The sequence below is a fragment of the Hemitrygon akajei genome, chromosome 11 (assembly GCF_048418815.1).
Source record: "Hemitrygon akajei chromosome 11, sHemAka1.3, whole genome shotgun sequence".
Taxonomy (NCBI): domain Eukaryota; kingdom Metazoa; phylum Chordata; class Chondrichthyes; order Myliobatiformes; family Dasyatidae; genus Hemitrygon; species Hemitrygon akajei.
Window position 1 is genome coordinate 32,767,820 of NC_133134.1, and position 14,995 is coordinate 32,782,814.

Below are 14,995 nucleotides of genomic sequence, written 5' to 3' on the forward strand. Positions count from 1 at the left end.
ATAACATGATTCTTTCTTTTTACTTACAAATGTCCATAATTCATTACTTAAGTTTTTACTAATTCACTTTCATGGACTCTACAATTCATGTTCTCATTATTATTTATTTGTTTGTTTATTTGCATAACTTGTCTTCTTTTGCACATTGATTGTTTGTCAGTCTTTGTTTATATATAGTTTTTCGTAAATTCTATTGTTTCTTTATTTTCTGTAAATGCCTGCAAGAAAATGAAGCTGAATGTAGTATACAGTATGGTGACAAACAGTGGATGTACTTTGATACTTGATCAATAACATGCAAGGGAATTTTTTAGAAGATTATTGCCAATTTAGGCACACTCTCTCAAAAAGGTTCACCACCCCTGGTCTAGGCAGTCACATGTCCATTGTAAACACACTGAATGCCTTGAGCCCTGTGGGCCTCTGTGGTGAGCCATAAAGAATTGGGCTTTTAGGTTTCTTGAGGACCTGTATTCAGTAATTGTTGTCTTAACTAGAGGTGTTAAGCTCTTGTGCTTTTTGTTTAATCTTGTCAGGTTTATTTTGACTGGCATGGATTTTCCGCGCTCTGTGATTGCTTAAAGCAGACTCCAGATTTGTGCTTATCTGTAGGGGTGGACTTTGTGTTGAGAATGATTCGTCTTACAGTGTTGCCTGGTTGTAATGTTCTGCTGGAATTCCTATGTATAAACTTTTGTTTCCATCTCTACATGGGAGTCTGTCTTTGCTCCGCACCTGGGTTCAGTCGTAGCCAGTGCCCAACATGACACTGAATTCGACTTATCTTCTTACAACAAGGACAGATTTCAAACATGTAAAACTGACACCTGTGAATATCATTATCTTATAGCAAAGCAACCAATAAAAGTAAAACAACAGAGGACATCAGTTGATATGCAGTGAGAATTGGTCAGGAAGGGTAGCCAGAGAAGCAGCAGCCCCTATACAATCTTGCCTTCGCTTCCATATTCAAGATGAGCTTGATCGATTCTCAGAACTGACTGACAACCTCTGGAGGGAAAAATGCTGGGACACTTCACGTTTACCAAATCAGTGAGAGAATGGCTGTTGGAGCAAAGCACATGAATCACTACAAAAAGCACAAAGAAAGAGTTAACATGAAAGAAGGATATTATAACTGGTTGACCAGATGGCCTACAAAACCACCCTAACATCACGAGAAGGTTCCCTTCCTTGTCGCACGTGAACCAGTTTTGGGGTGCGCGTCAAATGTTCCTAAACCACTGCTGGGCCCAAATCATGGCCCTCCACCATCAGATTTCTGAAAGGGCAATGAACACACGTACACTGCCTCACTATTTTTATTCTTTTTATTGCTCTCTTTTTGCATTACTTAATGAATTCAATTATATATATACTTACTGTAATTTGTAGTTTTTTCATTAACATGTATTGCACTGCAGTGCTACAGCAAAACAATTAATTTCATGACATATGCCAGTCATTTTAAGCTGAGTCTGATTCTGATTATTTTCTCTCTCACCAGGGCAACATTTATTTTCCAAAATCATGCTGTTAAGTTCATCGATAACTGCAAATCACTCCTACTCTAGGAGAATCAAAAGGGGTGCTGGAATGTGTGGCAACACTTGCAGGCTGCCACCAACACATCTCAACTTTACGTTGGTTATCATCCACAAAGATACAAACCCACCCAGATACATTTTCATCCAGGTCATTTATATGTATTACAAATAGCAGAGGTCCCAGTACAGATCCCTGCAGAACTCCACTAATTATAGACCTCCAACTTGAATAAGTTCTTTCAACCACTACCCTTTGTCTTCTATACGTAAGCCAGTTCTGAATCCAAACAGTCAATTCGCAGTGGACCCCGTGCATCGTATTCTTCTGGATTAGTCTCCCGTGAGGGACTTTGTCAAACCCATTACTAAAATCCATGTAGACAACATCCACTGCCCCTCATGAAACTTTTTTGTCACCTTGTCAAAAAACTCAATCAAGTTGGTAAGACACCACCTACCCCTCACAAAGCCATGCTTATTCTTCCTAATTAGGCCATGGGTTTACAAATGCTCATATATCCTACCCATAAGAATTTTCTGCAGCAATTTCCCAACAACTGACGTGAGACTCACCAATCTATAGTTCCCAGGATTTTCCCTTATTTTCCCTTTGTGACCTTGACTGTGGCTAGAGACAACACAAAGATTCTGGTCAAGGTCCCAACAATCTTGTGTCTTGGCTCCTTCAATAATCGGAGGTGAATCCCGTCAGGCCTCGAGGACTAATCCACCTTAATACTCATTAGAAAGCCCAACACTTCCTCCTCCTTACACTCAGCACTGATCTCCTGGTCCTCCATATCCTTTTCCTCGGTGAATACCGAAGCAAAGTACTTATTAGTATCTCACTCACATTATCTGCATCCAAACAAATGTTTCCCCCTTTATGCTCGAGTGGTCCCACCCTATCCCTAGTTATTCTCTTGCTCTTGATGTATGCATAGAATGCCTTGAGATTCACCCTGATTCTACTTGCCAAGGGCTTTTCATGGCACTTTCTGGCTTTTCCAATTCCCTTCTTTAGTTCTTTTCTGAATCCTTTTATGCTCCTCATGTGCTTCATTTGATCCTGTATTCAATTCTGTTGTAGGCATTCCATCAGAACAAGGATGGAAGGTTTCAGCACAGCTTTACTAGAATAGTATCAAAGCTAAAAGGATTAACCTGAGGAGACATTAGATAAACTTACATAGAAGATTTTAAAAAAGTGTTTGTTAGAATTTGCTTGTGCTATGCTTCCTAAAGAAAACTTTCTCAGCTTTGACTCAAAATGCCCAATCATAGCATTGTTCTCATCCTGAGATTTTTTCAAACTATAATAGGTGTGAAATATAAACAGAAAATGCTGAAAACAGCAGGTTGGGCAGCATCCATGGAAAGCAAAGAGTTAACACATTGGGGTCTGGGTCCATTCATTAGAACTAGTTTCTGTAGATATTTGAGGGAAGTCTTCCTTGAGTAGCGAGATATTGAAAACAAACCTGATCACTCAGGATCTGCAAGAAACTGTATTATGTATGTATGTATGCTGTCCTCAATATCTTTAGAATTATTATCCATTAACAAGATTTATAGTTTGGAAAGCAATGTACCTGAACACACAACTTTGGTAATTCATTTCTTGATTTACGATCCCTGCAATCTATTGCTATGTTCATTTGCATAACCTATAACACGAGAAAATCTGCAGATGCTGGAAATCTGAGCAACACACACAAGATGATGGAGGAACACAGCAGGTCAGGCAGCATCTATGGAAAAAATACAGTTGACATTTTGGGCTGAAAACCTTTGGCAGGACTCTGAAACTTCTACCACCTCCAACGGGATCCTACCGCCAAGCACGTCTTTCCCTCCCTACCGCTTTCTGCTTTCTGCAGGGATCGTTCTCTGTGCGACTCCTTTGTCCATTCATCCCTTCTCACTGATCTCCCTCCTGCCACTTGTCCTTGCAAGTGGAACAAGTGCTACACCTGCCCCTACACCTCCTCCCTCACTACCATTCAGGGCCCTAAACAGTCCTTCCAGGTGAGGTGACACTTTGCTTGTGAGTCTGTTGGAGTCATTTACTGTGTTTGGTGCCCCTGGTGTGGCCTCCTGTATATTGGTGAGGCCCAACGTAGATTGGGAGACCGCTTCACTGAGCATCTACACTCAGTCCGCCCAAACAAGCGGGATCTCCCAGTGGCCACCCATCTTAATTCCACTTCCCATTCCCATTCCGATATGTCCATCCATGGCCTCCTTCACTGTCATGATGAGGCCACACTTAGGTTGGAGGAACAACACCTTATATTCCATCCAGGTAGCCTCCAAACTGATGGTATGAACATCGATTTCTCAAACTTCTGGTATTAACCCCCAACCCCAACTCCCTTTCTCCATTTCCCACTCTCTTTCCCTCTCTCACCTCATCTCACCAATCAACTTCCCAGATTTTTACTTCATCCCTCCGCCTCCAGGTTTTGCCTAACACTCCTATCACCTGGTGGTTCTCTCTCCCTTCCCCCCACCTTTTAAATCTACCCCTCAGCCATTTTTCTCCAGTTCTGCCGAAGGGTTGCGGCCTGAAACGTCAACTGTACTCTTTCCGTAGTTGCTGCCTGGCCTGCTGAGTTCCTCCAGCATTGTGTGTGTGTTGTTTGCATAACCTATACTAGCTGCAATAGGTTACAATGAGCCTTATGAAGAGGATGTGACAGGAAATAGTTGGGGCATGTGAGAGTTGTAGTGGTCAAAGTGGTGAAACAGTTTAATTCTTCTCTTTTAATGTTTCTTTTATTTCCTTTTCAAGATGGCTGGGTTCCTGTTTGAGCCCATGATCTACAGCTGCATTCAAACTGCGGTTCTTCATGCTGGTAGGTTCTTGCTCTCGGAGCTTGCTGAGCAGCCTGACGTTTTCAATACCTCCAGGTGCAGCCTGGAAGGTGTGTACCTCTGTGGGCCACCTGATACCTCACCAGTGTTGTGGGAGAGTGAAACATCGAGATAGCAGTGTATGCTGCTGATGAAAGAAGGCCCTCGAGTCAGGGAAACTCGAGTGAGTGACGCTGCAGATTGTAACATCGAAACGGCAAGCTGTTAGTCTCCCTCTGGCCAGTTACAGGAGCGATATCTCTGTCTCCTTTGCTAATGAAAGAGAAAGAGCTTGTCTGAGATGTCAAAGTGTTGGGATGGACAGTAATTTTTGATGGACTCTAGATCATGTTCTCTCTGGGCTTTGTTATTGCTTGCATGGTGGGTGGTGGGGGCTGGTGCTTTTGCTGGAGCAAGTAGGGGGAAGGTTAATGCTTTTTATTGCCGCTGCTTGTCCGTGGGGAAGGGGGCTTTGGGGTGCTATCATTTTCTCCCATTCAGTCTTTGGGGCTGTTTTCTTCTATTTCATGGTTGTCTATGAAAAATAAGGATTTCAAATTGTTCTCTGTACAATCTCTGATATTAAATTGAACTACTGAACAATTGTAGCGGTGATAGCTTTTTGCTTTTCTGTGATAGATATGATGCTTTACAACTTAAAGGTAAGTTTTTTTAGTAAAGATTTACAGCATGAAAATATATTTTTATTTATTTCACAGGTAATTTCACTTACAAAATGGATTGCTGCAAATTGAACTTTCAGTGTATCAACCTTGCCCAATGGTTTGTTTTTAATGTACTCATTTTTCAACTTTTGTCAGCTTCTTAAAAGATGCAGCACAAACACTGATTAAAGACAAGTAACTTAATTATTTCAGAACAACAAATGGGCTTGAAGATATCCCTTGGTGATAATAAATCATAGGGTGGAAGCTGCACTCTGACTGTTCAATCTAATTGCACTACTCAGTTTTTGGTTGAACTCTGATGATTGAAGATCCCGGAGATTCTAATGACCCATTCCATAACTGAACCAAATTTAGCATTTTTTTTTTGTGCTTCGAAGTTTCTATCCTTGCACATCCAATTGTTTGAATGGTGGCAGCAAGAGGAAGGGCAGACAGGAAAATATATGGGTGGGTTGAGGTTGTGCAGGGTGAATGTGCAGGTGGAACTCAGCAGGTCACACAGCACCTGTAGGAAGAAAGAAATTGTTGGCATTTTGCATCAAAACCCCGCATCAGGACTGAGAGTGGAGCGGAGAGACGGTCAATATAAAGGGATGTGGCAACTGTTACATATGCATGCAGCAAGCACAATGGCTGATTGATTTGATACGGTACTGAGGAGGGGTGGAAGATGATTTGACAGGTAGTATCTGGTAGAGGAGGGGTGTGTGAGGGTTGAGGAGGAAGACAGTGGATGACAGATTGAGGCAGACAAAGAGAAAGAGGAAAAAATAAACAGATGGAGCAAGGTCAGAGAAGGAGAGACAGCTGCTGGAAGGAGATAAGCAGGAATGCAAAGCACTACCAGAATTGCATTTAGATAAGTAATGCGATGAGAAGAGAATGGGAATAATTGGAAAGAGTGAACGACAGTTGCAACCAGATAGCAGGATGGATGGGAGCTAAACCCAGTGCGAAGGGGGTCCATGCAGCCAGGAGAGGGAAGGGGTTGAAGATGGGTGCAGTGAGGCTGGGGGAGAGTGAGACAGGGGGATCACAAAGAGAGGGAGAGGGGAGGGAAATGAAGACTTGATGGAGGGAGTGAAAAAATGAAAAGGAGAGAGTTACCTAAAGTTGGAAATCTCAATATTTCTGGCATCGGGTTACAGACTGCCCAGGTGGAATAGAAAGTGGTTGTTCATTCCAGTTTATGTTCGGCTTCATCCTAACAGTAGAAAAGGCCAAGGATGGATAGGTCAATGTGGGAATGGGTGAGGGAGTTGAGATGGTCTACAACTGGCCATCGTGGACTAAGGTTTGATGTTATGCAAAATGTCGCTGAGTCTGTGCATGATCTTGGCAATATAGAGACCACATTGAGTGCAGCTATTGTAGTAGACAGGTTTGAAGGAGATGCATGTGAACCTGTTTAGGTCCCTAGATAGTGTGAGGGAGGAGGTATAAGGACAAGTGTTACACCTATTGCAAGGGGAGTGGGAAGTGGCAGGGTTTACAGACGGGATTGGTGTGCAGGAATGAGCACGCCAAGAAATCGTGGAGGGAGTGCCCGCTGCGAAAGGGTTAAGGGTTGAGGGGAAGATACGGCTGGTGCTGGGATCACGTTGCAGTTGGCGAAACTGATGAATGATATTATGCCGGCTGCTCCCTTGGTCTCTGCTCCCTCTATGAGAAAGTGAGGTGTGAGAAGAACAAGAAGAGATCAGGCTCCATCAACCACAGAAGATGTGCTGGACCAGAAAGCCTCATCTTGAGACCCGATGTGGTGGAGACTAAGAAACTGGGAGAAAGGAATGCCATCCTTACAAGAGACAAGGAGGGAAGAAGTTTAGTCTAAATGCCTCTGGGAATCAGTAGGTTTATAGTAAATATCAGTGGAGAGTTTCTCTCCTGAGGTGGAGTCAGAGAGAAATAGAAAAGGGAGAGAAGTGTCAGAAATGGTCCAGGTAAATTTGACAGCAGGGTGGAATTTGTTGGCAAAGGTGATAAAAATGATGAATTCTGCATGGGTACAAGAAGCAGCACCAATGCATTCATCAATGCAATGGAGAAAGAATTGGGGAGTTGTACCAGAGATGGTTTGGAGCAGAGACTGCTCCACGTAGCCAGCAAAAAGACGGGCAGGGCCAGGGACCATGCAGGTGCCCATGGCTACCCGTTCGATTCGTAATAAGTGAAAGGAATCAAAACGGATGTTGGTTAGGGCAAGAATAAGTTTGGTCATGTGGGTGAGTATGTTGGTGGAGGGGAATTGTTTGACCCTCTGTTGTAGAAAGATGTGGAGGTCTTTTAGACATTCCTGATGGGAGAGAGAGATGCATAAACACTGGACATCTATAGTGAAGATAAAGTGGTTGGCGCTGGGGAATCAGAAGTTGCCTAAATTGTCAAGGGCATGCGAAGTGTCCTGGATATAGGGGCAAAAGAATTGGATAAAGGGAGAGAGGATGGAGTCCCCTTCTGACGTGTCGGTCCATGGCCTCCTCTTGTGCAAAGATGAGACCACCCTCAGGGTAGAGGAGCAACACCTTATAGTCCATCTGGGTTGCCTTCAACCTGATGGCATGAACACTGATTTCTCCTTCTGGTAAACAGATTCTTGCCAATCCCCTCCTCTATTCCCCAGTCTGACCTTTTACCTCTTCCTATTTGTCTAGTACTTCTCCCTGGGTCCCCTCCTCCTTTCCTTTCTCCAATAGTCCACTTTCCTCTCCTATCATATTCCTTCTTCTCTATCCTTTGAACTTTCCCACCCACCTGGCTTCACCTACCATCTTCTGGCTATCCTCCTTCCCATCTCCCCACCTTTTTATTCTGGCACCTTCCTCTTCCTTTCCAGTCCTAAAGAAGGGTCTCGGCCTAAAACTTATACATTTCCGTAGATGCTGCCTGACCTGCTGAGTTCCTCCAGCATTGTGTGTCTGGAGCTTAGGATGTAGTCAAGGTATGAAGAGCTAAGTTTGCTGTGCCACGATCAGACAGAAACAATGGCCCTATCAGGATAGTCCTATTTGTGGATACTAGGTAAGAGGTGGAAGCAGGAAGTGTGGGTTTGAGGAACTATCAGGTTACAGGTTGAGGAAGAGAGATCTCCTGATGTGGTGAGATCTGTGACAGTGTGGTAAATGACGACCTTGTGTTTGTTGGAGGGGTTATCATCCAGGGGTTAGTAAGAAGAGATATTCAAGATCCATCATCTGGTCTCTGAAAAGAGTAAGGGTAGAACCGGCCAGGGTAGTGGAGAAGCTGAATTTATTGATCCCACGAGAGAACTGGGGAGGAAAAGGTCAAGAGAGAGTAAAACGCTGAAGAAGGGGGTGGGGCACGGGTGTCCAAGAGAAAGGGGAGTATTTGAAATGTGAGAAGGGGATCATCAGCAGAGGGAGGTGTTGGGGTCTGGTGAGAATTTCCTGCCAAAGAAATTCACATGGAGCAAAGGCAATGGAAGGAAGAACTTCACATCATGACAGGCCATGTTGTGGGCTATAGGCTCAGAGGTACAAAGGTGGGGCCTTTGCAGAGGAGACTGCTCATCAGCATCAGAGACTGGCGCAAGGATAAGGATCAGAAGGGGGAAAATGAGAGGGCAACGGGAACGTAAAATAAAGAAGTGAGGTGAAAGGAAGGGGGCCTCAGCTGGAAAGAGGGATGAAGAAGTGGTAAGTGTAGTGTGAGTTCTGAGGGTGGGACATGAGGTCAGAAGGTGAGGGATGATGGTGAGAACAGAAGGTGTAGGGAAGGGAGAGGAGCACTGGGAGCTTGGGGCTGGTTGAGAGAGCGAGGTGGTACTGAGAGAGCTTTGGAAGAAGGAGGAAGTCTGAACAGACCTTCTGCAGCCTGGAGCTGTTTAAAAGATTGTCTTATCAGTTAGAATTATGCAGCACAAGTCAGAATTTCACCAGCGTAGCTTTGGAAATGAAATTCATGTGAAGTAATTAGATTTTAAAATTTAAATTGTAAACAACATCCAGCATTGTTGATATTAGCCTCACAGCTACCAGATCCTTTTTCACAGAGCAGCAATGGCTAATAGAAGAGAGCATATTTTTAAAATAAAAGGCAGGGGAGGATGTCAGAGGTAATGCTGTTGAGTGGTTCCTGTGTTGTCTGGCTGCACAATATTTCACATGGAGATTTACCAGGATGCTACCTGGGTTAGAGAGTGTTTTATGAAGAGAAGTTGAACACTGTAGGACTTTTCTCTTTTGAGTGAAAGAGGATGAGAAGTGAATTTTATAGATCTGTACAGGATGACAAGAGGAATTAATAGAATGAACAGACAGAGTTTTCCCAGAGGGAAATAGCTAATGTGAGAGGACATAATTTTAAGACGATTAGAGGAAAGGACAGTGGGATGACAGGGTAGGATTTTTATACAGGGTGGGTATAAAAATCCTATCCTGTAATCCCACTACCCTTTCCTCCAATTACCTTAAAATTATGTCCTCTCATATTAGCCCTCTATGTGGACTGTACTGCTACGGGTGGTTGTAGAGCCAGATACATTAGGGATATTTAAGAGACTCTTATATAGGCACATGCGTGAAAGAAAAATAGAGAGCTATGTGGGAGGGAAAGGTTAGATTGAACTCGGAGCAGATTAAAAGACTGTGGGTTGGAAGGCTTGTACTGTGCTATACTGTTCTATGCTCTAAAAGAAAAACACAAACTAGGCACAGTTTAATGTACTGGATAAAAGAGTGCGTGGATCACTCTGACTTTGAAGACAATTAGTTCATTGTGCAGAGTAGGCAGTCACCTTTCTGATGACAGAATTGTATTCATTGCTCCTAATTCCAAGTATTCACATGGGTAATGCTGGATTTGACACAAGAGATCACAGGTGCTGGAAAATGAAGCAAAATAGAAATCAAGCTGACCAAAAAAACTCAGCAGAACAGACAACAGATGCGGAGAGGGAACTGGGCAGGTGATGTGACCCTTCTTTTGTACTGAATAATGGAGGGCGGGGCAGTGTGGGTTGGACAGTCTCGAGGTGAGGAGCAAGAGCTGGCAAGTGAGGAGAGATGACAGGCAGATGGAGGATGGGAGAGTGAAAACAGCAACAGAAGCTGGATGGTGAGAGGTGGAGGTGATAGAGGGTTGGTGACTGATTTTAATAGGAAAGGAAGGTGGAGCAGAGAACCAAATAAAGGAGTTGGGAGGGCGAACGGAAACATTGTGATTGTGGGGAGGGGGTGTTGTGGGTGAAGGTGGCCCAGTACGAAAGAGGGAATGGGTCACAGGCAGATGGAATGGATGCATAATGTGAAAGAAACAGGGTGATAATGAGCTGGGTAGATCAGGTGGAGAGATATGGAATCCAGAAGCTCAGATTACTGATCAAGTTAAAATCCTGCCAAAGCAATGAATTTAAATTCAATTAAGTTAATCAATTTAAAATCTGATGGTTGCCATCTGGTTAACTCATGGGCCATTAAAGAAAGGAATTTTCTCTCCCTATTCATTCTGGACTTTATGTGACTCCAGACCATTCACTTCACTGCTTGGCAAATCTCTTGATTAAGTGGCAATAAAGGCTTGCTCTCTCAGTGTTGCCCAACCCATTGTCGCTCAATAGAGATATTGGGCTTCATAGGTCACTTCAGTATGGAAATTGTTACTGACAAAGAATTAAGGAGAGCTATCTATTTACACTTGTGTACAGAATCAAAATTTACTAGACTGAATTAATAAATTTGGATCTGCTTCTTGTCCCCACGTGCTCTCAATTAAACAAGTCAGTAGAATCAATATGAAGCAATTTGCATAACCCAATTCTGCATGCTAAGGTACAACTTGCAGAAAGAGTTGATACAGAGTTAAGCGGCAGTGTGGGTTGAGGGGATGCAGAAGGGCTTCGGGGGATATGGGCAGATGAAGGGAGTGGACAAGGAGGAAACAGAGGGAATATAATGTGGAAAAGTACAGGGTTATCTTCCATGATAGAAAACAAAAGGGAAAGGCAGTGTAGTTTTGAAGTGGTGACAGATTGAAAGGTCTTGATGTTCAGAAACCTGACTGTCCTTGTGTATGAACCATGAAAAATAAAGATGCGGAGTGAGCATGCAGTTTGGAAAACAGAACGACATGTTGACACGAATTTCAGGAGGAGTTAAGTACGAGAGTAGAGAAATCTTGCTCTCATTAAAGTGTCTTGATACTACATTTGGTCCATGACAATAGATCCCCATTGTTGCAAGTTGATAGGGTGGTTAAAGAAGATATATGAAGTGTTGCAGCTCTATAAAGTGTTCATTAGTCAGGAGAATGTATTCAACAGCTGTGGTGCAATGTTGCAGTTCTATAAAGCTCTAGTTAGACCCACTTGGAGTATTGTATTCATTTTGCAGTTGCCTCATTACAGGAATGATTTGAAGGTTTTTAGAGTGGGTGCAGAGATTTATCAGGATGCTGCCTGTATTAGAGGGCATGACTTATAAGGAAAGGTAAAGTGAGCTATGTATACTTTAGGGGCACTTAAGAGATTCGTATTTAGGCACGTGGATGAAAGAAAAAAATGGATAACTGTTGGAAAGAAGGGTGAGATGAATCTTGGTTAAAGTTAAAAGGGTTGGTACAACATTGTGGCTGGAAGGCCTATACTGTGCTGTACTGTTCTATGTTTCTGGTGTTAAGTCTGTGGGCAATGGGATAATTTCCTCTCTCGTGTTTGTTCTCTTTACTGGAGATTTAGCCTCATTAGACACTGTCACTTTAATATGGCCCATAGTTTAATTCGGTGTTCCAGCCCCACTCGGGGAGAGGGTGTGTGTGTGTGTGTGTGTGTGTGTGTGTGTGTGTGTGTGTGTGTGTGTGTGTGTGTGTGTGTGTGTGTGTGTGTGTGTGTGTGTGTGTGTGTGTGTGTGTGTGTGTGTGTGTGTGTGTGTGTGTGTGTGCGTGTGTGTGTGCGTGTGTGTGTGTGTGTGTGTGTGTTAGTTTTAGAGACTCTTAGACACTTGAATGTGCTTAGAATCTAGAGATGTTGTCATTGTGAAGGCAGAAGCAGTTTGTTTAATTAGGCATTTAATGGTACGTTTAATGAGTTCAATGTGGGCCAATGGACCTGTTCCTATGTTGTACCATGTTCTATGTTCTCTTCTCTTCTTTGTCTGCCCCTTCACCATCTCTTTTCCAGTTTCTGCTCCAGATCTCTTGCTCTCCCCTCCCACCCGTACCCTTCCTTTCATTGTTCATCTCTAGGCAGTCAGTGGAGTGGGGATGTTTCATTTTGGGTCTCAGTCTCTGTCCATACTCCATCCACTGGGAATACCTGCATTTCTGTACATCACAATGTCCTTCTCTCAGTGAACCAGATAGATACGTATTTTGTTTCGTAGCAATGCTGGCTGCCTGGGAATTCCCCACCGTCTCGATTTCTGCCTGCCCCTTCTCTCCTGATCTTTTTGGGCATGGAATGGGCCCTCTGATGCACCATCAATAACTCACTCTGAGACGTAAGAAGCGAGATATCAGCTTTTATTGACTGGAAGAATGAACAACACTACATCCTGGAGAATGAGGCCGGGCATCAGGCCTCAATCGCCTTTATACAGGGGTCTGTGGGAGGAGCCACAGAAGCAGTCAGCAGGGGTCTGTGGGAGGAGCCACAGGAGCAGTCCAGACAGGTATATGTAGTTCACCACACCCTCATTACCTACTATTTCCATGATGAAAGGGGAGTCTCCTGTCGGCAGTCCATGGAGTAGGACATGTGTGCGCTGCTCCTAACTTTGATAACCTACTTCACACTGCTAGATCTGTTTAAAGTTTGAAGATTTATTACTTTTACTGAAGGTTTTACGATTTAATTACAATGGCAGGGATTTAAAAAAAAGCTGGAAAAACCGTTGCTAAAACCAACCCAACAGAGCAATCAGTGGAAGTCCTTACTTCAGAAAGAATGCTCGCTTTAATGGAAGATATGAATACTAAGATAGATAGTTTGGTGAAGGCTAATGAGAAGTTTGAAAAAAATATTTCCGTCGTCCAGGAATCTTGTGGCAATCGGGAAATCCAATTTGAGGCGCTCAAGAAGACTACTAACAAAATCAAAAGAGAACAGGAGGCAATGCATCAAGTTATTAAAGAACAAGAATTAAAGATATCGGCTATGGAAAAGAAAATAAATGACGCTACTTCAGAAATATCGAGAATTAAGAAGAAAACAGTTGATCTGCAAAGTAGAAGATGCAGGATGAATTTACGCATACTGGGTTTGCCTGAAAATATGGGATGTGATGAGCCATTAAAATATTTTACAGATATGTTACATTCACTTTTAATGAAATACTTGAAGCCCCTCTGATGATAGATAGAGCCCATTGTTCTCTCCACCCATTGCCTTCACCTGAGATGAAACCTTGCAACGGATACTATGCCTGCATTATTTTACAACTAAAGAAGTGATTCTCCGAGAGGCAAGGAAGCGAGGGAAGCTAATCTTTAATGGGGCAGCCATTTGCATAATTGAAGATTTTGCTCCAGAGGTTTATGCTGAAAGAGTTAAATTTCGGGAAGTGATGGCTGAACTTTATAAGAATAATTGTCGTCCTTCTTTGCGTTTCCCGGTGCGTGTAATATTCTATGGTTCTATGGTCTGAGAATCTCTCCACCTTTTGATTGCCCCAAATGGATTGACTCTCCAGAAGAGATTCATGAAGGAGTTCAAATCCGTCTCGCAAGCAATTTGAACAATTAATCCTTAGTTGGGAGTCGTTGAAATGGGAAAAACTTTCATACTTAATATAGTTTTGGATTTAATATTCAAATATTTACTTACTTTTTTATTGACTTGTAAGTGGCTAGCACCAATCATAACACATTAATTGGTTGGATTTATCCTTTTTTGAATATATGACTAACTTATTTTAAATGAATTTAAGATGGCCGATGTTAGTTAGAACATAGAACATAGAATAGTACAGCACATTACAGGCCCTTCAGCCCACAATGTTGTGCCGACCCTCAAACCCTGCCTCCCATATAACCCCCACCTTAAATTCCTCTATATACCTGTCTAGTAGTCTCTTAAACTTCACTAGTGTATCTGCCTCCACCACTGACTCAGGTAGTGCATTCCACGCACCAACCACTCTCTGAGTGAAAAACCTTCCTCTAATATCCCCCTTGAACTTCCCTCCCCTTACCTTAAAGCCGCGTCCTCTTGTACTGAGCATTAGTGCCCTGGGGAAGAGGCGCTGGCTGTCCACTCTGTCTATTCCTCTTAATATCTTGTACACTTCTATCATGTCTCCTCTCATCCTCCTTCTCTCCAAAGAGTAAAGCCCTAGCTCCCTTAATCTCTGATCTTAATCCATACTATCTAAACCAGGCAGCATCCTGGTAAATCTCCTCTGTACCCTTTCCAATGCTTCCACATTCTTCCTATAGTGAGGCAACCAGAACTGGACACAGTACTCCAAGTGTGGCCTAACCAGAGTTTTATAGAGTTGCATCATTACATCGCGTCTCTTAAATTCTATTGAATTTCTATTGAAGCGAAATAACCATTCCTGCCCCGAGCCATTCTAGTCTCTGTAATGGCCACAACATCATAGCCCCAAGTACTGATTCACGTTTTAAGCTCAACCGCTTTGTTCATAATATTCCTTGTATTAAAATAGACACATCGCAAATCATCAGTCTGAGCGCGTCCCTTCTCTATCACCTGCTTATCCTCCCTCTCCCACTGTCTCCAAGCTTTCTCTATTTGTGAGCCAACCGCCTCTTCCTCCGTCTCTTCAGTTTGGTTCCCATCCCCCCAACAATCCAAGTTTAAACTCTGCCCGATAGCCTTAACAAACCTTCCCACCAGGATATTGATCCCTCTAGGATTCAGGTGCAACCCATCCTTTTTGTACAGGTCAAATCTGCCCCCAAAAGAGGTCCTAATGATCCAGAAAT